The sequence below is a fragment of the Topomyia yanbarensis genome, chromosome 1 (assembly GCF_030247195.1).
Source record: "Topomyia yanbarensis strain Yona2022 chromosome 1, ASM3024719v1, whole genome shotgun sequence".
Classification (NCBI taxonomy): Eukaryota; Metazoa; Arthropoda; class Insecta; order Diptera; family Culicidae; genus Topomyia; species Topomyia yanbarensis.
The window spans coordinates 4,221,531-4,232,355 of NC_080670.1; positions in this window are offsets into that span (position 1 = coordinate 4,221,531).

A 10,825-nucleotide genomic window follows, 5' to 3' on the forward strand; every position below is an offset into this window, starting at 1 on the left:
GTCGAGCAAAGGTAGTCAGCTAAGCAACACACAAAATGAAAAACTTACAAGTGCGAGCGGGCGGGACAGTATGATCGTTCTAAAGTGTGATTGTTAGGGAAGGGTGAACAAATCAGAATGCATTTATTTGTAGTACAATCTCTGGTAGCAGAATTTTTAGTCTTATCGTAAGCAGACCATCTCTTCCAAACTGTTCTCCAAGCTAGTTTCGTTCTAGATTTTTCGTTTCAATGACGTAAGCCGAGGCTTCGTTTATTTCCTAAGTTCGTCTGCAATTTGCCGAAAACAGAATAAATTCCGATAAGGCAGGACTGATTTGTAAGATAAAGCAAACATAATACAACATTATTATCTATTAGTGTTACACTCATATAAAGGAAGGAGGAGACGGATTATTTAATGGAATGTAGAGTAGATCATGTTTTATATGTAAACTAGATCGTTTCGATAGAAGTGTACTCAAATTTGGTTCTTCATCTGTTAAACAAAACAAAAAACCACGGACAAGTGAGTTCGACTCGTGTTTATATCAACAGCCGAAAGTTAACACCACGGGTAAGGTTCACTTGTTTGTGAACAATAATGGATTTGACACGTATTGCCCTTGATTTCTACCTATTCCGTTTTCTGACCACAGACGTGTGATAAATCATCCAACTGTGGCTATCCTTAATTGTAGGCTAATGAAACTGGTTTGATTTCGTACGCGTGTACATAAAAAATTCAAAAAAGAAGCTCGCAATGCTCCAACAATAATTTCCTACTACGTAAAAAACACGTGAAATGATAATGGGTTCAGCATATTTGGTGGACTGCTGGTGTGTGATATTTATAATTTACGGTGCTCCGGTCGAGTGGAGTCGAATGAAAAACAGTATTAAAACCAGAATCTTTATTCTCTATACCATAGGGGCAAAGTCGTTTCTCAGATATATTTACGTTACGGAAATTGGAAGTTACCAGAAGGAGGAACGTTATGTAACAAACGAGAAGAAGAAAAAAAACATTGCGATTGCAATGTTCGGTATCAGAGTAAACTAATTAAATAGGTTGTTTCTCTTTTTCTTGTCTAACCATTTCCCCTCATTACAAAAGAAAACTCTAACTACTAATTCTAGCAGACGGATGCTCTCCTCAATGCAAAGAAATGAAATCATTCTCGCAATATCTGTAATAGATTTTTACAACTTTAAATGCTCATTGTAACTTGTGTAGCAATATCTATATAATACGTTTCAATTACAGTATATTATAAACTTAGTTCATAATTGAATACGCTTATTAAACGCATTAACATACAGTTACATAAACCAAACACACACACACTCACAAGTATTCAGAACGTGTAATGTTCAATTAAAAACATTTTCAGTTATTAAAGTCATCAATTTCAAAACTGGATATCAATCAGCGGAGCAGTACTGAGTAGGTGAAAGGGAAGTCAGCATTTTGTGTACGCTAAGTTTGTGCCACATATTGTTACTTACTGTACACGTAAAACAACAAACATGAACTCGAAAAACAAACAAAAATTACATCCAGTTGTCAAACGATGTTCAGTACTTATAATCAGTTGTACTACAAATATGTGAGAATAGTTTGTTTTGGACGTCAGTCAGAACAGGAAGAATAATAAAAAAAACAAACCGGAAAAACAAAAGCGTGTCGTAAAAATAGTGTGTCAAACAGAAAGTTAATAAAACACTTCAATCTGTAATTGTTTTTTTTTTAATTTTGACTTGATTTTTCATATATTCCTTTGTTGAAGATCATAAGAAAAAGATTAAACCCAACCAAAATCATACAGTACAATGTTTGATATGATTTCAAAACGTTAACACTTACCTATCATAAAATAGTTGACAAGAATATAAAGACTGGCTACACTGCTTGCTGTTCCAATAGCATTATACTGCTCATACAGGAATATAGAAGCGGTGATTTCTTCATTATAGCTTCGTTGAATATTATCACTTTCCACTTTTTTTTATCTATCAACACACACACATCAAAGGGGCCATTTCTATTTTTACATTCGATCAAAACTTTAGATTGAATTACTACTACTGATTGCACAATCTTTCCACCAACTTTAATCAATGCTTATAAGCGATGCGAATAGCCATTTGCAATTGCTCTATCAGAACAGTAACATTTTTTTTTCTATTTTTCTCAGCATTTCTATCGCCGAAAAAATAATCACGCGCTTGAAAAAAAAACTAGGCAAACTGACCGTCCTGTACTGCAATATATCAGGTATGAAAACAGGCTTCCATCATCACCGCTCTTCCGTTACTTTTCGTTCCATATTGAACTGTTGGAGCAAATCTTCTAATCGAACCACCATAATTGCATGATCTTGACAATTATTCCACCGCATCACACAACGAAACCGGCCAAATTTTCTTTTTCAACTATTTCCAGAAAATTTTGATCGTTGCAAAAAGATACTCGGGCACCGTTTTCACCGAACGCACGCCAAACGCAACGCCACGGAAAAAGTTACATGCGAAACGGATACGGACAATCGAAAGTGAACTGACGCCGAACAAGATCATACGTGTTCAATTTGATGTGCCACTCACCATCACTCCCATCACTACAGCAAAGACAGTGCAAAAAGATCGGCTCGTCACTCAATTCTCATATGCGGCGTAAGTGTTGCATCGTAGCGCAGGAATGCCAGGTGCACAGATTAATCTGTTTCACAGATTTTCAATATGCTGCACAGATTTCTAAAATTGTAAGGATTTTCACAGCTTTGTCTTTTAAAGCACAGATTTTGAGAGTTTTCTGTTATAATGCACAGACTAACCCAGATTTCTTGAGCGTTTTTTCAAAACGTCATATCTGCAATGAGTTACTCTCTTTGTTTACTTTCTCTTCTGTTAATAATTCGGTCACTTTAACATTTATCCCTCAGCTCTTTGCATAATATGCTAGTTAAAACCACCGTCTTTCGATCTGTACTGTAAAATAAGTGAAAAGTGTTATAGTGACGCCGTAAAAATCGAAAGAGAAAGTATAAACAGAGAGTAACTCATTGCAGATATGACGTTTTGAAAAAACGCTCAAGATTTCTCCATTTTCCATCTCACGCTCAATTTTTTCCTCGAGCAAAAACTAAAGATTGCCACTTGTTTTGAGACGAATTTGTACGTTTTCCTTAACACAGATTTTTATATAGGATTTGAATCATCACTATTCCTTTTCGTTCCACATTGAATTGTTGGAGTAAAACATCCAGACGAACCAACATAATTGCACGGTAATCTTCACAAGATTTCCTACGCGATTTATTCACCTTTTGCACCACAAAACAAATCGAAACCGGCAAAATTTTCTTTTTCAACTATTTCCGGGTTATTTTCATCGTCGCAAATAGATACTCGAACAAAATTTTTACCGAACACCAAACGCGACGCCACGAAAGAAGTTACACGCGCAACAGACATGACAATCGAATGTGAACTGACGCCGAACAGGATCGTACGTGTTCAATTTGATATGCCACTCACTATCACCACAGCAGGTAGTGCAAAAAGCTCAGTTTTCATGTGCGACGCATGTGTTGTATCGTAGCAATCGCCGTTTATACAAAGCATTTTACACACACACACTATTTGGGGGTTCGTTTTCCTCTAGCTGTAAAACTGTCAGTCAACATTAGAAACAGATCACCTAAAGTATTGAAATGTTCTGTGCCTCTGTAAAACTTATTCCGGAGACATACATTACCGGTTGTTCTGGTTCCACCACAAAAATGAGTCGACCGAAAAGCTGTTTTCGATGTCACTCAAAATAATACACACGTCAATGCTACGTGAAAAGATATGTGATTTTTCTCCATCGCACTGTTCACGTAACAGTTATGTAGATCATAGGTAATACAGCATGAACTCATGAATTTCATCGAACTGTCTTAGTAATGTAACTCCAGTCCGTCGCGCCCGATCACTCTACAGCACGCCTCGCTTACTCGACCACGACCGATCACCGTAACCGTCTGAATCCAACTCTCTCGTCGTACACACTAGGCACGTTCTTAAATCCACCAGCAACTCATCGGTATTTTGATGACTTTTTGTTGCGGGAGAGTAAAGCGACGCGCTGTGACACCAGTGCGCAACATAAACAAAGCTTATTTGTGTTGCGCGAGAGTCAAAGAGAGCTCAACAATTAATCGTACGGTGACGCTCGATGCTTTGCTCAACGAAAGAGAAGAGACCGATGCCATCGTGGCATACCCCACATACACACACGTAATCATGTCAGATTATTCGCTGTCATTTATTCACTGAGCGGTTCGCTAGTTTGTTCGCGGCTATTCGCGGTATATTTTATTAGAAGTAAACGTTAATTTGTTCCAAGTCTTGTGTTAGTTGCATCCATGGGCGCCTTCGTGATATTAAGTGAGTTAACTGGATTTCCTGGATGGTGAGGTACTGTTTACTTTGAATAAGTAATGCCATATTAACCTACTTCGGTTTGCAGGATTAAGGAAACTACACAGAGCATCTTCACAAATGATAACAGATATCCAACGGCTGGTTGTCGACGTGAACGATTTTTGTCTACAGAAACCGGCCAAAGTGTTGGCACTGTTCACTAGTGAATTTCATAAGCTGTTGACATTTTTCCGGGCACTCAAATAATACGTGTCGATAGTGGAAACACAAGGATTTTTTCGTTATTTTGGAAGCAAGAATGTTACTCTCCTTACATTTACTGTGCTTTATTCGAAAAATCTGATTTGCGTGAAAGGAATTGCGACCAAGTGTGTCACTTATTAAGCCGAAAGTTGCCTAAAGTGTGCTGCTACCAAGGGGAAAAACGCTGCACTAAATTGACTGGTGCAGTTCCACCTAGTGCTGTGTATCCTAGCAATGATGAAGGAAATGCATTTGATACTAAGTATGAGCTGTTCGAATAAAAGGATTACTAAACCTAGAACATTCACAAACAGATCATACCCTTGTGATAAAACACACGGCAAATACAGCCAAATTGCTAAGTGTTTGAAACTGAAGCTAACCGAAGCTGCTTGCGAACTTATTTCAAACAAAGATTAGCGACGTCGCCTACAAGATCTGATAGACTCGGACATAGCTCGTCTTCGAGCGGACTGCTCACCTGAAAACGATGACCCTAAAACTCACGTAAAATCGTATAGCTCGCCCTGCAGCGTAAGGGAAAAGTGTCAACGCAGCAAATGAACTAATTCAGTTGGTCTATTTCAAGATAGTTTTTGAAAAGGAAAAGAAAAAAAAGCATAAAATAATGGAGGATGAATACGAGGAAGAGGACAAGCGGATGACAGGACTAAACGCTTGATTCTGAAGATTCTCAAGCATAGCAAATCGGAGTCAAAATCACGATGAATCGGATATAAAGGAGTGTTTATCTGGCCTGGTGTCGGAAATCGTGCGGTTTAGTATTTCGGCAACTGCATCGCGATTGAGCGGCACTACTACTAGGGCTTCGATGGAAGCTAATCTGATTGTTGAAACTATATCCGACGAACAATCCAAGATCTTCAAACAGGACGTGTACAAAGCGTTCCAACAGTCGCTTGCAGTTTCACAGCTGTCGAAGAACATCGATAGATAGCGAAACCTAGAGATTCACACAGAGTGAAGTCTGGGCCGCCAACATGAAGTTGATGGATTAAGATCAGAATATGAGGCACAACGACACCATTTTTCTAGTTTAGTTCTGATTCGTATCCCCCCTCTTACTACATTAATTTTCATGATCACTTTTAGTTATATATTCGGTGTTTTACTTGAGCAAAATTGTATTTCCTTTTTACTCGGATGAAATTTCCAACTTAAAACAATACAACAGTTTTACCATTTATTCCCTGTGTCCATTCTGCTTTTATTGATTTCAGCACCATCAAACATTCTGGCCAATTATACTTTAAAATCTTAATACCTTCATATCTGCTTATCTAATTACATGATCTAAAAATTGCCAATGCGTTGATTTGCCAATGCGTTGAACGCTCATATTTACTATGTTACATTTTAACGCTTAAAGACGCAAATATTATTTTTAGAAATTTGTGAAAATTGTCTCACAGCTATATCACGTTAATGCGATAATTTTTAGATGATTTTCAGTATGTTGTTTGAAAACATTGCGTATTTAAGAGTAGAATGTTTGAATGAAAATAAAATTACTAATATCTATTGTAACGGGGCGCACAAAGGTGGGTCATAACATCAGAAAACAACAAAGCCTCAAAAGATCCGAAACCATTCATGTGTCACAACGTCCGAAAGAGGTGCTGCATCATAATGTCCGGGATCTCATGACGCACACTGATATTGAGATATGACACAGAGGTATTGCGTCATAGAATCTGGGATCATATGACACACTCGTAGTTTCGGAATATTATGACGCATATTCACTGCGTTATAACGTCCAACTGCTGCTGGACAATTGCATATCAGATGATATGAGGTTCCGTAGTCGGATTCACAAAGATCACATGAAAAAGACTCAATGCGCTGAATAGTTTCCATGTGATAATTGAATTAGAAGTGGTCGGTTAAAGCCCTGGTCAGCATGCCACAGTGGAGCTTCGAAAAATGTAGATTTTTCGAAATCACTGGGCACGGTTGTTCTAGAAACGCCTTTGTTTGGCGACACGTTTGTAGATTTCTCTAATAATTGCAGTGCTCGGACGAAGCCCAGGACCGTATATTTTCCCTTATCCAACTTGTCGAAATTGGCAGGGTGGGCTCAGGACCAACGAAGTCAATCGCTGAACCTGCTCTGGCCAATTCGTCAGCCCATTCATTTCCAGTAATACCGGAATGTCCGGGCACCCAGACAAGGTAGATAGTGTTGACAATGCTTAGTTCTTCGATTTGGGTTTGGCACGCGATCACTAGTTTGGGCTGTGATTTGTCTGAGCTAAGGGCCTTGATTGTAGCTTGACTATCGGAGCAGAAGTTTATAACTCTGCCGGACCCGATGGAATAGAGTACAGTATCTACCTAATGAGTAAGATTGGTCCAGCACCAGCACGTCGCTCCATCAGAGAACCGTCAGTGTAACAGACCACTTGCGTTTGTTGTTGTCTTTCCATATAGCCAGACAACCACTCCTCTCGAGAGGGAATCTTTACATGGAATGTAAAGTCCTGTAAGGAAAATTAAATGTGAGTGTAATATCGCTGGGAGCAAGAATATCTTCACCCCATGTAACCATTTGTGACCACAATCGAGTATGACTGGTAGCAAGACCAACATGGTTACTGTTCCAAAGCCGAGTAACCTGCAGTCTGTATGCACATGATAGTGCTTCTTGTTTGAGGTGTGTGTGTAATGGTTTGATATTTAGAAGTGCCTTAAAAGAAGCAGTCGGAGTTGTAGTGAAAGCACCAGTCAACGCCATGAGCGCCATTCTTTGCAGATGGTTTAGCTTTGACTGGACTGTCATCACCTCTCCCCTCTGCCACCACACAAGGCATCCGGATGACAGTATTGGACGTACAATTGTCTTGTAAATCCAATAGATGTATTTAGGTTAGAGACCCCAGGTCCTTCCAAAAGTTCGTTTGCACTGTCCGAAGGCCATACACACTCTCTTGACTCTCAACTCAATGTGAGCAGACCAATTCAGTTTGGAATCCAATATAACTCCAACATATTAGACTTGACCTGCACACAATAGCTCGTCAGAATCAAAGAACTGCAAGTGACGAACCCCGGTTGTTATTCGCTTCTTCGTGAAAAGAACCATTGAAGTTTTGCTTGGGTTAACTGATAGTTTAACTTGTTGACAGCACTGTTCGACAGCTCTTAATGCCTGTTCCATTAAGTCAAAAATTGTTCCGATGCAAAATCCAGTAATTAGTATTTGGTAATCGTCAGCAAACCCGTAGGTTGGAAATCCAAGCTCATTGAGTTTCTTCAACAAGCCGTCAGCTACCAAGTTCCATAACAAGGGTGACAGAACGCCACCCTGAGGCGTATGCGGTTACAAAGCATTGCGTTTATACAACCCGAGATACATGCAGGTATCCCATGACCGCATGACGCTTCCAGAATAGACTGGAAGGACGCATTGTCAAAAGCCCTTTCAATATCTAGGTATACACTCAAGCTAGATTGCTTGAGCGAGAAGGCTTTCTCAATGTTGTAGACAACATCGTGAAGCAGAGTGATCGTAAATTTCCCACACTGATATGCATGTTGCATTTTGTGCAGTGGATATTCCACTAAACTAACGTTCCTAATGTGATGATCGATTATGTATATATATATATATATATATATATATATATATATATATATATATATATATATATATATATATATATATATATATATATATATATATATATATATATATATATATATATATATATATATATATATATATATATATATATATATATATATATATATATATATATATATATATATATATATATATATATATGTATATATATATATATATATATATATATATATATATATATATATATATATATATATATATATATATATATATATATATATATATATATATATATATATATATATATATATATATATATATATATATATATATATATATATATATATATATATATATATATATATATATATATATATATATATATATATATATATATATATATATATATATATATATATATATATATATATATATATATATATATATATATATATATATATATATATATATATATATATATATATATATATATATATATATATATATATATATATATATATATATATATATATATATATACATAATCGATCATCACATTAGGAACGTTAGTTTAGTGGAATATCCACTGCACAAAATGCAACATGCATATCAGTGTGGGAAATTTACGATCACTCTGCTTCACGATGTTGTCTACAACATTGAGAAAGCCTTCTCGCTCAAGCAATCTAGCTTGAGTGTATACCTAGATATTGAAAGGGCTTTTGACAATGCGTCCTTCCAGTCTATTCTGGAAGCGTCATGCGGTCATGGGATACCTGCATGTATCTCGGGTTGTATAAACGCAATGCTTTGTAACCGCATACGCCTCAGGGTGGCGTTCTGTCACCCTTGTTATGGAACTTGGTAGCTGACGGCTTGTTGAAGAAACTCAATGAGCTTGGATTTCCAACCTACGGGTTTGCTGACGATTACCAAATACTAATTACTGGATTTTGCATCGGAACAATTTTTGACTTAATGGAACAGGCATTAAGAGCTGTCGAACAGTGCTGTCAACAAGTTAAACTATCAGTTAACCCAAGCAAAACTTCAATGGTTCTTTTCACGAAGAAGCGAATAACAACCGGGGTTCGTCACTTGCAGTTCTTTGATTCTGACGAGCTATTGTGTGCAGGTCAAGTCTAATATGTTGGAGTTATATTGGATTCCAAACTGAATTGGTCTGCTCACATTGAGTTGAGAGTCAAGAGAGTGTGTATGGCCTTCGGACAGTGCAAACGAACTTTTGGAAGGACCTGGGGTCTCTAACCTAAATACATCTATTGGATTTACAAGACAATTGTACGTCCAATACTGTCATCCGGATGCCTTGTGTGGTGGCAGAGGGGAGAGGTGATGACAGTCCAGTCAAAGCTAAACCATCTGCAAAGAATGGCGCTCATGGCGTTGACTGGTGCTTTCACTACAACTCCGACTGCTTCTTTTAAGGCACTTCTAAATATCAAACCATTACACACACACCTCAAACAAGAAGCACTATCATGTGCATACAGACTGCAGGTTACTCGGCTTTGGAACAGTAACCATGTTGGTCTTGCTACCAGTCATACTCGATTGTGGTCACAAATGGTTACATGGGGTGAAGATATTCTTGCTCCCAGCGATATTACACTCACATTTAATTTTCCTTACAGGACTTTACATTCCATGTAAAGATTCCCTCTCGAGAGGAGTGGTTGTCTGGCTATATGGAAAGACAACAACAAACGCAAGTGGTCTGTTACACTGACGGTTCTCTGATGGAGCGACGTGCTGGTGCTGGACCAATCTTACTCATTAGGTAGATACTGTACTCTATTCCATCGGGTCCGGCAGAGTTATAAACTTCTGCTCCGATAGTCAAGCTACAATCAAGGCCCTTAGCTCAGACAAATCACAGCCCAAACTAGTGATCGCGTGCCAAACCCAAATCGAAGAACTAAGCATTGTCAACACTATCTACCTTGTCTGGGTGCCCGGACATTCCGGTATTACTGGAAATGAATGGGCTGACGAATTGGCCAGAGCAGGTTCAGCGATTGACTTCGTTGGTCCTGAGCCCACCCTGCCAATTTCGACAAGTTGGATAAGGGAAAATATACGGTCCTGGGCTTCGTCCGAGCACTGCAATTATTAGAGAAATCTACAAACGTGTCGCCAAACAAAGGCGTTTCTAGAACAACCGTGCCCAGTGATTTCGAAAAATCTACATTTTTCGAAGCTCCACTGTGGCATGCTGACCAGGGCTTTAACCGACCACTTCTAATTCAATTATCACATGGAAACTATTCAGCGCATTGAGTCTTTTTCATGTGATCTTTGTGAATCCGACTACGGAACCTCATATCATCTGATATGCAATTGTCCAGCAGCAGTTGGACGTTATAACGCAGTGAATATGCGTCATAATATTCCGAAACTACGAGTGTGTCATATGATCCCAGATTCTATGACGCAATACCTCTGTGTCATATCTCAATATCAGTGTGCGTCATGAGATCCCGGACATTATGATGCAGCACCTCTTTCGGACGTTGTGACACATGAATGGTTTCGGATCTTTTGA